This window comes from Silene latifolia, chromosome 9 (genome assembly GCF_048544455.1).
Source record: "Silene latifolia isolate original U9 population chromosome 9, ASM4854445v1, whole genome shotgun sequence".
NCBI classification, from domain to species: Eukaryota; Viridiplantae; Streptophyta; class Magnoliopsida; order Caryophyllales; family Caryophyllaceae; genus Silene; species Silene latifolia.
In genome coordinates, this window is record NC_133534.1 from 92,540,571 (window position 1) to 92,561,718 (window position 21,148).

Consider the following 21,148-nt stretch of genomic DNA (forward strand, 5'->3'; position numbering starts at 1 on the left):
ACCAAAACATAGGTATGCAAGAAAAGGTAGACTAGGTTCAAAATAATTATTTTATCACATAAAATAAATAACCCATTAATTCCTACCACCCTCCAATTTTTCGGTGCATATGCTCTTATATGGTCCATTTTTTTTGTCTTATAATATTTGTCCCACAAATGCTTATAAGTCTTATGATTAATTATCTTACATAATTAAATATTAATTTGATCATACAACAATTATGACACAAATTAATAAACATATATTCACTCAACTTATTGAGTAATATTTTATCATTATATCAACATATAATGGGTCCCATAATAGCTAGTTAGTTAAATTCACAACCTCTTGTAAATGTAAATAACTAATTAACTCTACCTCGAAACATTTATAAAACCTCAACATAATTTAGTGAAGTAACATATTAATCCACTAACTACGATCTTATTTAATCACATTAACATAAGATACATATTTCCTCTCATTAAAAATAAATTGTTCATTTTTAAGGAATTAATCAACTTGTATCGACATACAATTAATTAACTTTATAGATAAGGGCATCATCCTTTAGGTGTGACCTTAAGGGATCAATTGACCACCACCGTCCCACGACAGTAACGTCAAACTCTAGCAAGCCAATCGTTACCGATTAATGTTGATCAGTTGACTATATAATTGAATCATCCCTTACGTATTCTTTATATGAGATTTAATAATGATATTTAAATCATGTGATCGCACTATTGTTGAGGACACATTTCCCAACAATCTCCCACTTGTTCTCGACAAGTGTGCGTCACCAATTCTCTTGTCCTATTACAATCTCCCACTCAATGCAAGGTGTCTTGCAGGTCGTACTTACATTTGATCATATCTTGAGTGGTTTTCTCGATCCGGAGATTAAGCGTCGACCGGAATTATCTATCATAGATACCTTCCGAGCGTGGCCACGCATTTCCAGTTAACTACTCCTCGAGTGGCCTTGAGATTTCAAACAACCCTGACAAGGGGTGGACAATTCCTATCGCCCTATTCCCTTCGTTCAGCCATAGTCCATCATAACCCAAAATATACCCAGTTTGACCTCATTTACGAAATCGTAGAGTATAAATCAAAGCTAATCAGAAGTTGTGCCAACTTGGGCGAATAGTCTCTAGTCAAAAGAATTGACTCATAATAATACTATAGTAGCTCTTGCCACGACCAGGCTTTATGAATTACCAGAACTCTATAAGCGGTCCGCCCGACGAGTGTCCCATACATCTGCCTATGTGATCGACTAGTCATCCCATATGACTTTATGGCACTTGAACTTGCCATCAATCGCATCACACTCTAGTCACTTGGAGACGTCACCTCATATAAGTAACTAGGGGCCAATACCATGTCAATCCAGTTCACTTTAATGGGGTTCAATTTGTCTCTACAACCCATTCGGATACGACAAAGTAGCTGGTGAGTTTAATAAAACTCAAACGATAAATGTGATTATCACATATGAACAGACAATACACTATTACTACTTCATATTCTATAATCTTTAGTGTATTATAAACACTAATTAAAATGCAATACAAGCTTGGCAAGTGGATATACCCGATATCCATATATTCTATTTCCTTCCATTCAATGTCATCTCTAATGACATGAATTCATTTCTAAGTATTTGTCTAGGCTTATTGCTAGACTTGGGCTCTTTAACTTGAAAGACGCTCCCATTGTTATCACATAACTTGTGATAAAGTCATTTGTAGAGGGATTCACCCTTAATCCCTACGTTGACTATTTTATCACAACTTACTTAGATTCTTTTTGTAGATATTTGCAATGCGCGAAACTAAAATACCTTTCTTAGTCTCTTACTCCTTTGTCAACAATTCATCCTAGGATTTCAACAAATCCCTTTTGGTTTGGAAACTAAAGTTTGCGTAACTCTTCAATACTTTAACTTAGTTTATCACCCAAACATTTGTACAAGTCATCAATTGTACTTTAAGGGTTTCACAAGCCCATCTTATGAATTAACTTATTATTGACTCTTAATGTACCTAACAAATGGTACATCACAGCACGTGCGTCTGTTGGCATACATAATCGTTCTAATGGCGGAAACATTAGCAATCGATTTCATGTAATCAACAACTTAATGGGTTCGATGAACGAACTATGATTCCATCATAGTAATTCCACTTTCATCATCATGAATAAGCCATTCAACTTTGTTGTTGTTCAACAGATGCGAAATATCTTATCCTCATAAGACTCTCAACTCTATGCCAATATTCTCTCACATAGATTCAAAATCTAGAATACTTTGCATCCCTTTCCAAGTCTTCCAATCACTCTTGCCAGAAGAGAGAATTGGTACATTATTCTCAATAAGTAATATGTTATCAACATACAAGACATAGAGAAACAATTCTAGCTCCCACTTAACTTCATGTATATCATGATTCTCCAATCATGTGAATGAAACAATTCACTATAATCACATGAACGAAAAGTATAATCCTTTAATGCTAGCTTAAGACCATCTTGTGATCACTTAAGATAGCTACGCATAATATGTTAGGATTCTTAGATCTTCATCTAAGGTTTTGTGTTTCAAACACTTCCTTCTCTAAATTCCCATTTTAGAAAAGCGAATTTTTTATTTGCCATTTATCATTAAAATGAATTGCGACAATTCCTAACACAATTTATCTTGATCAACATCTTCATGTAAATCTTATGCATTTGTGTACTCTGGAGCTCTTTTTACTTTTGAGGAGACCCGCGCCTTAAAGTAAATCTACTCTTGCGTAACAATTTTCGGATTGTAATGCTTCGGCTCGTATGTAACAAGGTCATGATACCATCACTTTCACAAAGTAATATTTTAACAATAAGACATATGCGATAAACTCCCACTGAACTATGCTCTCATTCTATCTTTATAGACAATAGTTCAACTACACTCCCACTCTATAATTCTATTACTTTCACAAAGTAACATTTCAACTATAAGAGATGTTTGTGACGATTCAATCTTCTCCCACTCTATCTCTCAGAAATACATCTATCTTCTTGAGAGATAGTTTTGTGAGACACAAACATATATATTTAACGGAGTATTAGGAGTTTACCTAGACTATGTATTAGCTTTCAAAAGGCCATCCCAAACATGTCAGCTTAATTCATGTAATATGGTTTAATAGACTCTCTATTCTTGGTATCTCATGGTTGACCATTCATTTAGAATTACTTGTCCGTTTTGGATCGCAAATTCCCAAAATTGAGTTCAACAACTCAAACCAACTCATATTAGTTTGATCTTATGGGTAGTGACACTAGGTCATAATCCATCTTTAATAAATCAAATTTATTACTTAGATTTTTGCCATTACGATTGGGTCGTAATGCTAAGACCTTTATTCAATTGGTTCTCTACGTCATTTTAGAAATTTCTCAAATCTCTCAAATGCTTCATCTTTTATTTGATTAAGTAAATATACACTTATCTACTTAAATCATTGGTAAAAGTGACGAAGTAGTCATAAATTCCCCTTGCGGTGATGCTCATTAGAACATATACATCGGCATGTATTAGTCTCAACAAATCACTTGCTTGTGTCCCTTTACTACTAAAGGAAGTACAAATTATATTGCAAAGGAGACAAGATTCGCATATTCCATGTGATTGAAAATCAAATGGTTCAATAAATCTAGTCGACACTAGCCTTTAATGCGTTTCTATTTTACGTAACCAAATTGAAAAATCAAATGTACAAAACATTTGGATTACTAGTTATGAGTCTTTTGGATCGTATTATGTAGATATCTTAACATTAGTTGAACCGACTAAAACTTGTGTATCATAAAGATAAGTGACATGGCTCACATCCATGTTAATTTTCAATAAAATACAACAATAGTCTTTGAAGGTAAAATATAATTTCTTTCATGTCTCACATAGAAATGGAAATAATGTTTTTAGACTAAGTGGGTACATAATAACAATTATGTAAATTATAACTCAAAGCTATTTGCTAAAACAAGTATATAAATTTCTCATGAAGTGGCGGCTACCTGAGCTCCATTTCATTGTCGGCGATCCACATCACCCTTGTTTAGCTTCTCCACTTTTCCAAGTCCCACTTGGAGTAATAAGATATCTTCCAAATACTCGGGGCAAATATGCTTCCATTGGCCCATGACATTAAAATAATGATATTCATGGTAGGATAGGATACCCATCTTGGTTTTGTGGTAGTCTCACTATCAACTTCCAATTCACAATCGGATTTGGGTTTCTCACCTATCTTTGCTCTTCCTTTATTAATACCAAAACTCCTTTCATTTGCAAGGACACTCTTGCTAGAACTCCCACTCAATTTGATATTCCTCATTGTTTCTTCAAACAAGGATTCTTTAGGTTTTGTAAGATTTTCTTCACAAGAATTTCTTTTTAAGGTGGTGGGCAATAATATTTGAGTGGGTGGAGTGGAGGTGGTAAAGAAGCAAAAATTTCCATCCTGACCAATGCCAATGCGTAATTCTCTAATCGTTTCATTGTCATAATCGGAGCATTTGTCATCGTATGATTGGAGCCATGTTTCAACGGTGATTGGTGTAGGAGTATTAGATGAATTCATTGCGTATAATTAACTACAAAAAACGGAAATGAAGGAAATAATTATCATCTATCGTTTTAATAATACTCGTTAATTTAACTACAAGTATTGCATTTATATAGTGACCTCCACCCAACTACATAAATGATTCCGAGATCCAAATTCATATTAACTTGGGCACGGTGAGCCGATTCATCCCTTATTAATATAACTCGGTAGATTAACCTTTTAATCGATTCTACTTTTAGAACTCTCGGTCGATAAAAATTACTCTAATTCTCATCTTTAGCCCGGAACACATGCGACTACGGTCAACAATACTTCCGTTGAGCTCAATCCATATTTCGATGTAATAACATTTTACTACCCCACTTCGCCAACGTAACAAGGTTTGTATTACGGTGAAGCCGGATTAACTCCCTTGTGAAATTGGTACTTCATGAGTTTCTACTATTTGGTAAGGCTTTATCTCAATTTTTAATATGTGAGAGGTCTTGTCAATTTATTATCTATCACGTTTTAAGTGAACTAAAGCGGTGAACTACGATAATTATAATTGACACGGTCGATGACTCGATATGAAATGCATGTGTTGTTATGGCGATTTGGCAATGCATGCAACATATTAAAAGAAATGCAAAGCAATAAATAAAATTCCTAGTATGGCCTTCCTAAAATAGAAAATCAAATAATCTATTACATATTCGGAAACCAACTCCTTTGGTCCCCTGAATCTTCAATTGGCACGCCTCCCAAGACACCGTCTTTGTCGGATCACCTTTCCGAATGGCACCGTCTTGAAGATGCTCCATAATTACAAATAATAATAAAATACAAAGCTATTCCTATTATACATTTGTAAAATGAAAAACTAATGAAATAAAAATAAAAGTGATACGAGATCACATTAAATTACAACCGAATCAATATTCCCTTTCATTACGGGTAATATTGATTAAAACTAAGGCCATACTAAGATAAAATTACATAATTCAAAATTATATAAATAAAAGACATTCAACAATTGAAATATGCAGCATTATAATATGTACCTTCATGCCAAATGATGTGCCAAATCGCCCTATTTAACTTATGTCGTACATATAACTTAAGGTTTCATGGAAATACGTGATAATAACCTTTTAAAATCACTAATTAACACTTAAATCACATCTATGCTCAAGTTAATCATCCTAACACATTTTAGGACTCAAAAATTAGTCATCACTAAATTTTTGACAATAATTCAACTTGATTTAATTTTATGCTCATTTTTGACCTTAAAATCATCATTTATATGTAATAAATCCAAATTAAATCATAAAAGTTTCAAAATTTGAATTTTAAATTTTTGAACATTCTGGAATAATTCCATGACCCTCATAATGTCAAAAAACATGGTTAAAATTTTCGAATTAATTTTTAGAAAATATAGTTGCATTTTTATCGGTTTTATCTCATAAAATGTATAAAGCATACGAAAATTAAACCAATAATTTTTATAACTTTAGATCTGATTAGTGGGATATTAATGCAACTTAAAATAATTTTCTCAAGCCATGCAATACGTTTTAGCTAATTTTTGCTAAAATAGTCACTATTTATGCCATTTTTACTCAAAAATCCATAAATCATGCTAAAGAAGATATTTAAATCTAGAAATTTACATACTCTCTGTAAATCTTGCATGTGACATCATATTAAAAGATCATGGCTTAATTCGAAATTTTACTATTTTTAACCATTTTACCTCTTTTAATCCATTTTTATCTCATAAAAATCATAAATCATGCAAAATTAATCAAATTAACTCGTCCTTTTACATACAACTTGTAAAATATGCATGTGAGGTCATATAAATTTTCCAAGGTCAGAAACAAAATTCAACTATTTTTAGCATTTTAATTCCCATTTTAGTCATAAAAATGTAATAAAATGACCAAAAATCCTTAAAATGAGCAATAAATTTCCATAAATCATAAAAATGACCTAAAAACATTTTAGGACCAGAATATATAACATGCATGGTGATTTCGTGACTTATACTTATAAATCACAAATTTTTAAGTTTTATATGTTAACCTTTTAACTCGGAAAAACAATAACCGATTATGCATGCAACATCCTTATGCTCTGATACCACTTGTTGGGTTCACATACCTATTATTAGACTCCTCTAATAATGAACTAATTAACTTGTTAATTATTTGTTCTTTAGATCTAGTGCATGCATAACAAAATGAAAGATTTATAAGAAAACAATGTCCCTTACATTGTAAATTTCGGTTTATGGGCACAAGTAAGGTCTCCTACCTTCACTTGTTCTTGAGCTATGATGAGTAATAGGATGATCCTCCAAAGACTTCAAGTATAGAAGTCACTCCTCTTGATTGCACCCAAGATTATCCCTTATCCCCACTAAATAATATTTGCTAGATATTTGTTTAGTAGTTTACCTTAAAATTGATTACTAATACTCATATATTACACTAATAATATTGGTGATCTTTATGAACAAATTGAATCAAAACTCATATTTTGATAGAGAGAAAACTATGAACATGTGTGAGGTTTTGCATGTGCATTTTTAGAGAAGATGGTGTAAAATATAAGAACAAAATAACTGTTCCCATGCTCTTCATAATGGCACGGCTAACATGCTCTAAATAAGAGCATATTATTCTTTTCAAAACTCACTTCCATATGCAATTGTTGGTAGTGTGTTGGTAGTGTGTTGGAAGAAGAATAAAAGAACCAAAAGCTCCCCATATAAGGAGTAAGGACGGGTAGCATGGTGCCAAAAGGGGAGATCATGCTTTTTCTTTTACTCTTACCAAAACATAGGTATGCAAGAAAAGGTAGACTAGGTTCAAAATAGTTATTTTATCACATAAAATAAATAACCCATTAATTCCTACCACCCTCCAATTTTTCGGTGCATATGCTCTTATATGGTCCATTTTTTTTGTCTTATAATATTTGTTCCACAAATGCTTATAAGTCTTATGATTAATTATCTTACATAATTAAATATTAATTTGATCATACAACAATTATGACACAAATTAATAAACATATATTCACTCAACTTATTGAGTAATATTTTATCATTATATCAACATATAATGGGTCCCATAATAGCTAGTTAGTTAAATTCACAACCTCTTGTAAATGTAAATAACTAATTACCTCTACCTCGAAACATTTATAAAACCTCAACATAATTTAGTGAATTAACATATTAATCCACTAACTACGATCTTATTTAATCACATTAACATAAGATACATATTTCCTCTCATTAAAAATAAATTGTTCATTTTTAAGGAATTAATCAACTTGTATCGACATACAATTAATTAACTTTATAGATAAGGGCATCATCCTTTAGGTGTGACCTTAAGGGATCAACTGACCACCACCGTCCCACGACAGTAACGTCAAACTCTAGCAAGCCAATCGTTACCGATTAATGTTGATCAGTTGACTATATAATTGAATCATCCCTTACGTATTCTTTATATGAGATTTAATAATGATATTTAAATCATGTGATCGCACTATTGTTGAGGACACATTTCCCAACAGCCTGAAGCAAGCGACGCGAACTTCAACCAACTTCAGAATGGTAATGATCAAATCCTAGCCGCGCTAGCTTGTATCCAAGTTACTCAAGACCAAGTGTATGACCGCCTTGACACCATTGAGGGCCGAATATATGTCATGGAAACGAGGATGCCTCCTCGAGAAAGTGAGATCGCCGATGACTTCGTGAACGATTTCGGGGACGAAAACCCTCCCATGGGTATAACTGCAGCCGAGAAATGACTCCAATACTTGGAGGAACAATTGATGTATCTCAAAGGGGATGACATTTATAGGGAAAATAATCGCAAATATGAGGCTGTGAGTTCTAAGTTGCCAACCAACTTCAACATGACGGATATCCCTAAATTCAAGGGGCATGAAAACCCTTTGAACCATATCCGTGACTTTAAGGATTACATGTCTATCAAAGGCATTAAACCCGAAATGTTCTTAAGGATATTTCCTTCATCTCTTGACACCATCCCAAAACAATGGTTCTATTCAATAGAGCACAAGAAAAGCGCTACTTGGGACGATGCCGCAAGTCAACATGCGCACTTTAGAGGTTCTTACCCAAAATGACAAAGAAGGTTTCACCGATTTCCTAAGTCGGTGGAGGAAGACTAGTACTCAACTCGTTGAACGCCCGGATGAAGCCACCCTCGTGGAGAAATTCGTGGACAACCTAAAGCCCATCTACGCAACTCATTTGAGGTATCAAAACATCAAGACTTTCAAAGATTTGACCGTCCTAGGGACAAGGATCGAAGATGACATTCGTAAACGGCTCTTGTCCAAAATGATAGGTCGTGGATATCAAGGCTCAACAAGTCATTCTTACGGCTCTACTAACAAGACTGATGAAGTTAACCTCCTTGAGCCATCTAAGAAGAGTACCCCTCCAAGAAAATTCACAAATCTAGGGGACACGTACTCCAACGCTCTGAAATGATTGATGAAACTTGGGAAACTTCAACCCATAGGCCCTACACCCGAACTAGAAAAGAAATCCAAGTTCTGGGATGAGAATTCGTTTTGCGAATACCATAGAGGTAAGGGACATGATACAGAGAAATGCTACAAGTTAAAAAATGTACTTCAAGATATGATTGAAGACGGTCGCCTACCAATACCACCTGGAGGTAAGCCTAACAACACTAAGAATCCTCTTGGAGTTCTAGTGATTACAAATGAAGAATCTACCATAGATTGTTCACAACTCATTTCTTCAGTCGAAAATGAAGTTCATGCAATAGAAAGTGAAGGGAATTACTCCACCATTTCTCCAACCATCACTGATTTCATCGCATGGGCAAAAAGTGTGGATAGGCAAGTCATGGAACTAGAGAGCGCAGTGGCAACCTTACGTGACCCCAATGCCACACCTAAAGAACGTGCACCACTAGTTTTCTCTCAAAACACTACAATGCAAGAAGTAGTAGCCATGGTTGATGAACTAGTCGACCAAATTATCCAATTAAAAGCTGAAATCATGAGAATGAGGGAACTTGTTACCACCAATGGAATATGGGCCGATGATGATGAAGATGAGTATCTCACTGAACCTTAATTAGTCAAAGTCAGTGAAGAAATAGACCAAAATTGTGAAGATCAAGATGTAGATCACCTCACTCGTTCTGGGCGCCCATACCAAAATACTTCTCAAAATGGTCCCATAGCAAACGGTCCAACCAATGTGGTCACACCAAATGATAATGAAGAAGGCTCTACCGACCATCTACTGAAGCAACTAAAAAAGACAAAGGCTGATCTTTCAGTCTGGCAGCTAGTGTTAAGCTCATTCCTACATCGTCAAGCCTTACTACAAGCTTTAGCCAAACTAAATGTGGCACATAACTCTACACCCGACGACGTGGTTAACTTGGTCTTCCAAGAATCACCAAAGCTAAGTAATCCTATTACTTTCTCGGATGAGGACTTGCCACCCTTCGGTGCTAGTCATAACTTGGCTCTTTATATCACCGTCATTTGCTTAAAGAAGAATGTGCCAATGACCTTAGTAGATGATGGCTCCATAGTCAATGTCATACGCTTGAAAACGGCATACAAATTGGGCATGAAAGAATCAGATTGGACCCATACCAACCAAGGTGTTCGCGCATACGATGGCACCCGACGAAAGGTGGTGGGACTTGTTGACCTAACCATAGCCACATGGCCGATTGAGCGAAAGGTGAACTTTCAAATAGTGGACATTGAGGCATCCTTTAACATACTTCTGGGAAGACCCTGGATTCACGCTTCCAAAGCGATAACATCCACACTCCACCAGAAAATCAAAATCCCACTAAATGGTAAGGTGGTGACGATCACTTCGTCGCCCATCAAATCAATCATCGAAAAGAAGTCAAGCAATCAAGTCCTTGCAGATCCAGTACATGAACTTGGGGGCTTCCATATCATAAACGTCATAGAGAGTGAATTGGCACCATTATACTTCAATCCCTACTCTAACTTAGTGGTCAACCACATACTCAAAACCGAGGGATACTTCCCGGGAATGCCTTTGAATCCTATCCGAAGGAGCACCATTGCCCCTTGGATTAGGATTCACAAAGAATACCCCTTGGATTAGGATGCAAACCTACCAAAGAGGAAGTTCTAGAGATGCTCGCTCAATTTCAAAACCGTAAGAATGTGAGAATCCAAATGCGACCCTATCTCCCTACCCTAAATAGATACTTCGTTAGGGAGGGAAATAAAGAACTCTTTCATGGATTTACCGAACCTTGGCACCATCTCGAAAGGAAGCTAGCCGGAATCAAGATCTTTCACGATTGCTACTTCATTCCTCCAGAAACGGTTCCTACCGTCAAGACTCGTCAAGCACCTTGGCTAGACGAACAAGCCGTGAGTCTACTATTTGGAGAAGATCGATTCGTTAGAGCCGCGCAGGATTAGATCATTACCATGATACTTCAAGATGATCACTTCAACCCTACCGCATTAATCACAGAAATCAACACCAATCAGCAGAAAGGATGGAGAAAATCGATCAAGTGGGCAAACATTCAAGGAAGGCTCTTCAAGCTCACTAGTGGAGAAGGAGAGATGTTTAAAGGAGAACCAGAAGACGATGAATTCGAGTCAGAGTCAGAGTCGGAGTCAGAGTCGGAGTCTAGAGAGGTTCCTAGAGAGTCTCCTCCTGTCATCATTCCCACTCCCCTCGTTTCTCCTAGCTTAGTGTCGAATAGCAACAGTAGTTCAGAAAATGTCCCAACCGCTGTCCCTTTACCGCCGCTGACCACAGATCAGATGGCTTCTTTGTTCCAACTTTTCTCAAATCTTAATATGAATAAATCAGGTTCTGCTTACTCTTCGTGTTATCTTGAATGCAATTCTATTACGATGATAATGAGAATAACCCAGACCCTGACTCAATAGAAACACCTCCCTACATAGCCAAAGAAATACTACAAGAAGGGGAAGGGGGACCAGTGATAGAAGATACTGAACCAATCAATGTAGGAACTGAACTAGAACCCCAAGAACTTAGTATAGGGACAACCCTAAGCCCCACCGAAATGGCCAATTTCATTGACCTCCTACACGAGTTCAAAGACGTTTTTGCTTGGTCCTACAAAGATATGCCAGGGATCGACAGGGACATTGCAGAGCATAGAATCCCAATCAAACCAGGTTTCAAACCCGTGAAACAGAAGCCTCGTCGAATGAGGACAGAATGGGCTCTCAAGATCAAAGAAGAAGTCGATAAACAATTCAAAGCTGGGTTCATCAAAGTTTCCGAGTACTCAAACTGGGTAGCTAACATAGTACCCGTACCCAAAAAGGATGGGAGAATCCGTGTTTGTGTTGATTTTAGAGACTTAAACAAAACAAGCCCTAAGGATGACTTTCCTCTATCACATATCGACATATTAGTGGACAATACGGCAGATCACGCGTTACTATCCTTCATGGACGGATACGCGGGATATAACCAGATCAAGATGGCCTTAGAGGACATGCATAAGACTGCCTTCGTCACTCAATGGGGAACCTACTGCTACACGGTTATGCCGTTTGGGTTAATCAACGCCGGAGCTACATACCAACGCACCGCAACTACACTCTTACATGACATGATGCATAAAGAAGTTGAGGTATACGTAGACGACATGATTGTCAAGTCCAAGGAAAGAGAGGGACATATCGCGAACCTTCAGAAATTCTTCTCGAGGCTATGAAAGTAAAACATGAGGCTCAATCCTCAGAAATGCGCATTCGGAGTAACATCTGGCAAACTCCTAGGATACGTCGTTAGCCAACGAGGTATAAAAATAGACCCTTCAAAGATCAAAGCTTTAATCTAAATGCCGCAACCTCAAACGGAGAAAAAAGTTAGGGGATTCCTAGGCAAGGTACAATACATAAGGCTTTCGACCGAATCCATATCGAAACTCACCATGATCTGCGAACCCATATTCAAGAAGTTAAAGAAAACAAATCACACCATGTGGGATGATGACTGTCAGAAGGATTTCGACCAAATCAAGGAAATACTAGCCAAATCGCCAGTGCTCATGCCACCCCAAGGAGATCAACCTCTTGGTTTATATCTCACTGTAGCTGAATCGGCCATGGGCGCCATGCTAGCTCCAACCATAGGAAAAGAAGAAAGAGCCATCTACTACTTTAGTAAGAAGTTCTTGGAGTACGAGTGCAAATACACACCACTCGAAAAGACATGCCTCGCTCTTGTGTGGGCAACGAAGAAGCTACGCCATTACATGCTTAGCTACTCCGTCAAAATATTCTCCAAAATGGATCCTGTCAAATACCTCTTCGAGAAACCCGTTCTCAATGGACGTCTAGCGAGATGGACTTTGATGCTCTCTAAGTTCGATCTTAAGTATGTACCTTTGAAAGTCAAAAAAGGGTGCGCCGTTGCCGAATTCTTCGTAGAAAATCCCATCAATGATACACAAACGATAGACACCTGGTCATTTCCGGATGAGGATATACTCCAAACAGATGTAGACTACTGGGACCTCTATTTTGATTTAGCATCGAACTTAAGAGGATTTGGAATAAGAGTTTTGCTCATTTCTCCTGAAGGAAAGCATACACCAATCTCTGTCAAACTCGACTTCGAGGTGACAAATAACGCTGCAGAATACGAAGCCTGTCTCATCGGATTGCAAACGGCGGTAAGTTTAGGCATCAAGAATCTTCGAGTACATGGGGATTCATCTTTGATCATCATTCAAATTACGGGATCTTGGAAAATCCAAAGCGAAAGCCTGACACCTTATCAAGCTAGAATACACCAAGTAGCCCAATTCATCGATCAAGTAACCTACTTACATCTACCTCGAGAAGAAAATCAATTTGCGGATGCTCTTTCAAAACTCGCATCTTTGATTAACATGCCGGATAGTATGGTAGAAATGCCTTTATGCATCGAACGACGATCAGAGCCAGCTTATGTGCACCAAATCACCGATGAAGAGGAAATTACAGAAGAGCCTTGGTTCCAAGCAATCCTAAACTTCAAACTCATTGGCACCTATCCACCACAAATGGACAAAAGGGAACAACGCGCTATCCGTTTGCTAGCTTCCCAATACGTCCTCATGCAAGGAGAACTATACAAAAGAACACCTCTTGGTGTCATCCTACGTTGTCTTGATCATTCACAGGAACGGAAAGTGATGGAAGAAGTACTTGATGGAGAATGTGGCCCTCACATGAGTGGACCTAGGATGGCAAAGAAAATCACACGCTTAGGATATTATTGGACCACAATGGAATCTGATTGCATCAAATATGTGAGACATTGCCATAATTGTCAGATCTTCGGGAATGTTCAACATGTTCCTCCCTCATTGCTTTACACAATGACATCTCCCTGGCCATTTTCTGCTTGGGGAATTGACATCATCGGCAAGATCACTCCAACCGAAACAGGAGGTCACTGTTTCATCCTAGTAGAAATAGATTATTTCACCAAATGGGTTGAAGCGGCTTCCTACACCAGTCTTACAGCCAAGAACGTGGCAAGGTTCATACAAACCAATATCATCTGCCAATATGGTTGCCCACATGAGATCATCAGTGACAATGGGTCACATTTCCAAGCTGAGACTGAACAATTGCTAGCCAAGTAAAAAAATCAAGCATCACCATTCCACGCCATATAGACCACAAACCAATGGCGCGGTAGAGGCAGCAAACAAAAACGTTGTCACAATTCTCAAGAAAATGATTGACAACTATAGAGATTGGCCAAGCAAGATACCCTTTGCTTTATGGGGATACCGTACATCCGTTAGGACACCCACTGGGACTTCTCCTTTCTATTTGACCTACGGCATGGAAGCCGTACAACCCGTCGAGCTAGAAATACCATCCTTGCGTATTTTACTCGAAAGCCAAATACCCGAAGCCGAGTGGAAGAGGGATAGATATGAAGAACTCATCCTCCTGGATGAACGAAGGTTGCGTGCATTACATGATGTGCAGATATATCAGGCGCGTATCAAACGTGCCTTCAACAAAAAGGTTTGGCCAAGGAACATCAAAGAAGGAGACTTGGTCCTCAAATCCATTAGGGCTCTTTTACCTGTCGATCCACGAGGAAAATTCAAACCCAATTGGGCCGGGCCATTTTTAGTCAAGTCCATACTTCCAGGGGGTGCGGTTAGGATCACAGACCTAGACAGGAACGAATTTGCCAACCCAACAAACCTTGACCAATTAAAACGTTATTATGCCTAGAATAGGAGCAAAAAACGCACCTCGCGTGACCTCACGTGTCGCTCTTGTGGCACGAAATAAACGGCCCCTGGCCAAGTTGAATCAAGCTAATGTCATCTTGCTCTTGCACTTTGAAAATTTGTCATTCTCATATCATCAAATAAACTAAATTGCATTCTCGGAGTAAGTAAAGCACATGCTTATTTTCTAAAGTTCATTACAAGCTCTTGCTTAGAACAATTATTCTTTTACATTTACTCGAACTACGCGCAAGGGTTTGATTTCATTTTAAATACGTAGGCAATCCTTCACGGGATACAACCCACTTAATCATTTTAAATGTAAATATAAGGACATTTGCAAATGCATTTGAAATTCGACAAGAATAATGAAAAGAAAATCATAACGGTTTCATAACCAATTAACCTCTTTTATTTCATTAATAATAATAATACGTTACGTACTAAAATCATAATAAAAATAAATAGGCTAGGATTCTAAAAATCCCACCTTCTTATTACAAAAATAATAATAAATAATAATAAAGACTTAGGCTACTCTTCCATTTTCCCTTTGCCTTTGTCATTCTTATCATACTTCTTGTCACGACCTCGAGCCGGACGCTCTTGCGCCACTTCCGAGCTAATCACCAATGGTCTCTCTCGTGGTCTCGCTTTGCCATTCTTGTCAACCACCATCTCGACGGCAAGAGAAGTCTTTGGTTTCTTCGAAGGATGAACAACTTGAAACCCGGCTTCTTCCTCTCCCTCAGTCAGATGCTTCTCCTTCTCCTTTTCCACCTCGCGAACCTTGTAGTCAACAGGTTCACGCTTCCTCAGTCTCTCGCGCTCCTCCGGAGTGGTAGCTTTCCTCCACCGCATATAGGAATCTGACACCCATAGAGCACTGACAGAAGAATTCAAGAACCAAATGTTCCTCTGAGCCCATTTGATGGCCCATTCCCTCCGACTCTCAGTAGTAAGCGCCACGGCAGTCTGCGGAATAGTGTCTAGCTTCGGGATCCTCTGCTTCAATCCAACCTGCCTCATCAACCTCTCCGGGAAAATGCATATCATAAACTCCAAGCCGGGAATGCGAACAGATCGGGTAGGATCCAGGGAAGATACTTCAGTGACAGATTTGAGGTGCCACCATGGTACGATCCATCTAATTAATGGGCCATTTCACTCTTCAGTTTATTCTCCCAGTAGTTGCACACTCGAGTGAAGTCCACCATGTAAAGCCTGGTCCTCATTGCAATTGAGCGAGCATGATAAGCATGAGCATAAGTTGGGGGCTCGATTAATCGAAGACGATCCATAAGTCAGACCTACCGAAAGCGGGTATTAGAAATGAGAAAAACAAAAAAGAGAAAAAAAAAAACAAAACAAAAAGGAGAAAAAAAAACGAAAAAAAAAAAGAAAAAAAAGCTTCTTTTACCTACAAAATAATGGGACTTCCCAAGTAAGGTAGGTCGCGATTGGCTTTCCTGTTATCCAAGCCCAATAGGATCTCTCCTAAGCACAGACAAGCTGGGCTCCTGCGTAGCTCCATTTGCTCAATCAAGCTCAAAAGATGAGGGTCGCCCCTCATATCCTCATCAACATGCCCTTGAAGGACATATACATGCAACAGGCAAAACCCGAATGCCCTTCGCCTCGCAACATAAGAGACAGTGGGATCAGCCCTATTGATGAAGCGATCGATGAAATCCAACATTCTCACTCCTTTAGAAGTCACAAGACGGTCAACATCAACTCTGGACAATCCAAGCAAGTCTCTAAACTTATTCTTATACCCTTGAGAAGTGGAGGGAATAGCAGGCAAATGTTCCGGATCCCAACCACCAATCGCAGCAATCTCCTCGGGAAATGGGCAAATGTCGCCCCCAGGAAAAGCAAATACGTGATAATTCGGGTCCCAATAGTCAAGACAAGCATCCAGGAACGGTTTGACTACCTTGATCAATTTCAAGCTCAAAAGTGCTCCAAAATTATAAGCATCCATGTCATACTTCTCCACACTGGAGAACTCATTTGTCCATTCTTTTAGACGAATCTCAAGAGTGTTCAAGATGTAGGCTTATTTTGGGAGTTTTATGTAATAAGACGAAGAAAGACGGAAGAATTGTGTCAATAAAACCTCCCTCGACGTCTCTATTTATACTAAAAGTTGTTTCCTAAAATCCGTCATAACGGACGCACTGGGGAACAGGTGCAGCAGGTGCCGCGCCTCTTGGAAGGGACGCAGCTCTTGCTGCGCCTCTTCCTCATCTCTTTTTTTTTCTGATTTTCCGCGTTGGATCTTTCCTAAATTCCTCAGCGAATAATTTCCTATTCATACGGGTTATTATTTTGGTAAATGCGTCAAGTTACCATATTTCATGTTTCCTAATTTAGCGTGCATGCATCTCGAGACGATATCGACATTTTTGTCATTTTAGCACACTTGTACATTTCCTTTTTAATTTTCTTTTTTTGGGAAATCATTTCACTCTCCATTTCCAACTTATATGTTTTTTCCTTTTTCTTTTTTTAGGGGGTAACCCTCCGTACCGTCCGGTCATTTCTGACAAAATTTTTACGTTTTCATTGTCGGTCAAGTTTTCGCATTTTCGAGTCATTGTTTTGCTCTGATTTAGGCCATGTGTACAAATATATGTTCTATGAGATTCCTGTGTAAATTTCGGCAGCATGACGGCGTAAACCGTCATCTACCAAACCTGTTCAAAACTAACCTGCAGGTACAAACAATGCAACCCCGAAGCAAAGGCACTGAGGCCATTATATATACAACAAAAAAGGGATATGTACACCAAACTGGGGGCTCGAGCCCCCAAACAAAATCCAAAACAAGATCCAAGTGTCCAAAAACGGGTTCTAAAATGTATAAATGTACAAAAATACAGCCAAAAATAAGAAGCAACACGGAAGCAACTGCTGGTCGCCGTCTAGCTCAGCAACTCTCGCCTCGAGAGTAGCAACCACGGCCTCGCGAACCTCGAGCTCCCTCAGCAGTCGAGCCGCCTCCTCTCGGGACTGGGCAAGCTCGCGCTCCCTCTGCAAACAATAAAAACTGGCTCATGTCAATCATTTCAAACATAAAGGAAGATTAAAAAGTTCAAAATAAAGTAAACGGAAGGTTCATACCTGACGTCCTCGGCCACCAGCAAGTGCCTCGACGGCAGTAGCCCGTAGCCGGTTGGCTACCCTCTACAAAGCCACGAACCGGGATGGTGCGACCTGCATTTCAAAAAGAAAATGTTTAGCAATCAAGCAAACTTGAGCAAATGTGTTCTTACACGAAATCATATAAATAAGAAGACTCACCCTCCGAATCAGATGCTGCCAATCGTCCAAACCGGCATCTCTCACTGCCACGTCAAAGTCACGTAGCTCGGGGATCGTCGTCATCCCCGTCGTGTCAGTGTACTCAAGGGTCTCGGGGTACTCTCGGGGCTCGATGCCTGCCGCCTCGACTCCTGCAAGATCAGATGATTTCCGTTAACCGATGATCTTTCATCATATTCTCAAGCAGTTAAAAATGAAAGAGGGTAAAGCACTCACCACAACTGGCCAGTACGCCAACCTCCCGTAGACGAACGCCGAGTATTCCTCACCAGACAGAAGGAGGGCGTCGCCGCCGACGCCAGCCAAGTCAGCCTCCCTCTCAGCCTCAGAAGGCTCCCTAAACATCGTTCGTGGAGGGTCGATGGGAACCGTCAAGACATCTCGAGAGCAGTGCCGAGTCAGGCGCTCACCCAAGTACCACACAGGATCCATTGACGTCCTCAGCAGCAGCCGGCTCCAGCTCCTGGGTCGAAGGACCTCAGCCACGAAAGGAGGAGCGCCAGCGTACTCCTCCCAAGGCCTAGGCATCCACTAGAAAAGCAAACGAAAGGTCATTCTTATGATCAGTTCTAAAAGTAAGAGAAAGAAATACAGACAAATGTAAGGTGAAATACTCACGTCGTCCAGCTGAAGAGCGTTTACCTCCCGCCGACAGACGTCGTGGAAGGAACGCCGACTCCTCGTGCGACACATCATCCAACCCTCACAACGGGATAAGCCTTCTCCACCGGCTCCGTCCTCTTGGGCGCGAGGCCCGAAAAGTAGGAGTACACCCACGCCTGTAAATCAAGATAATCAACAACCATCTTTCGTGATTTGACAAGAAAAGGAAATGATCTTTCATGAGAAGAAGTGAAGGTTCATACCTTCAATAGTAGTCCAGGGCCGACAGCTGCAGGAGAAGTCCCCTTCTCCATCAACTCCGGACGAACCATGACCCTCATGAAGCGGATGAGGACCGCAAAACCAGCAGTGACCCAGTCCCAACGGCCTAGGGAGCTCAGGTCAGAAAGAAAGGGAAGAAGCTTTGTCGAAAGCCTCTCTCCCTTGTCTCTGAGGTAAATCGAAGACAGAAACCACCAGAGCCACAAGCGGACTCTCTGCTCTGCAACGCAGGGAGGAGGAGCCGTCTCCCTCCCCTCGATCACCACCAACGCCAGGGTCTTCCCCGCGAAGTAGTCTCGCACGTAAGAACTAGGAACCAAGCCAGGTACCGCAGCGGCCTTCGGTGCCAAGTTCGAGCCTATCAGCCTCCTAGCCTCCGCCGAGTCAACCCTCATGGCTGTCTCCGGCCACTCCACCACCTCAGTCTCACACGGCAGACCAGAAATCATGCCGTAGTCCTCCAACGTGACCCCCACCTCACCAAAAGGCATGTGAAACGTAGAGGTCGTGTCCCAAAATCGGTCCCAGAAGGCTCGGACGAGACTGAGGTTAGCCCGAAGCTTTCGACTCGCAATATCCTTCCAAGCCTGCACCAAGGCGCCGAATGCTCCCCGCTCGATCATGGCTCGCTCCTCAGCCGACAGCCTCTCGTAGCACCCCATCGCCGTCGTATAGCCCGAGAACGACCTGATGTTCCCGGCCTCCTATGTTGATTTGAAACAAAAACTATCTTTAGCTCAAATATAGGAGAAAAGGAATGATAAACAGAAATGAAAGAAGATGAATGAAGAGTTATGAATTTTATTTACCAAGCTCTTCACCGTCCTGTAGGACAGGTGACCCTCCGCAGCCCAAAGAAGGTGCCTACTGTCCTAAGTCTCAGCCCACGCAGGTTCTCCCCTCAGCTGGCGACCACCTCGTCCAACGTTGGCCCTCTCGGGGCCTCCACCTCCTCAGCAACCTCCTCCTCCAGGACCTCGTCCTCAGCAGCCATCACCGCAACGGTGAAAGCCTTCTCCAACGCCTCCTCAAGCACCTGAGAAGGGTCAATAGAAGTGTCCACATCCATGGGAGCCCTCTATGACGTAGAACCCTCATCACCTGCAAAATTAAAGTAAATTTAGGCCGCGTCAAGTGACGACAAGCCTTGATTAGGGGATTTTCGAGTTTTCGGAGCTCTGAAATCGCTATTTTCTCGCCATCTTTGGCAATTTTCCCATAAACCCGTCCTCTCCTGTGGTAATTTGGGTCAAGTCAAGCCTAAGTTGAAGCCTAGTCATGGGTCGGAGTCGGAATTTCGACAGCATTTCGTTATAACGACGATTATGCCCTAGAATGCGTCCTGAAAAAGCCGTCACAAATTAAAATTCCGAGATCGTAGGAAGTTTACCCATCACACAAGAATTCCAAATATCGAGTCTCGTCGCAAATGGGCAATTCTAAGGCTATTTTTGAAGCAATTTACGGTTTAGCTGTGAAATCCTCTCAATTTCACTCAAATGCTCAAAACTCAACGAAAATTCAAAACAAATACATGGTTATGATCCTTATATTACCAATTAGCCATTTACAAAGCCAATTTCGCAAGGCAAAATCATTTGGAGGAAAAGCCCCAAAGTTTTGACTAATTAGGGTCGAAAACCCTAATTTTGTCGATCTCATTTGATCAAATACAGAAGATAAATGCAAGATTGATACACATACCTCGATTAGTCATGGCAAATGCAAGCTTTTGGATCAAATTTTGACGGAAATAGTTTGAATTTGAGAGAGTAATTCAGATTTTATGTTTCGAACAAATGAAATGAAACCCGGTTTCATCGGGTTTTTACGCAGAATTGCCACATCCAGGAATAGACGCAGCAGGTGTTGGGCGTCTTCCAAGGGACGCAGCTCTTGCTGCGCCTCTTCCTAAGCCTCCCTTTATACGAATTTTCAAAAATTCGTTATGAGTTCATTATTTTTTGGGCCCATCTTTGGCGTGCCTCTTCCTTGATGCTATAT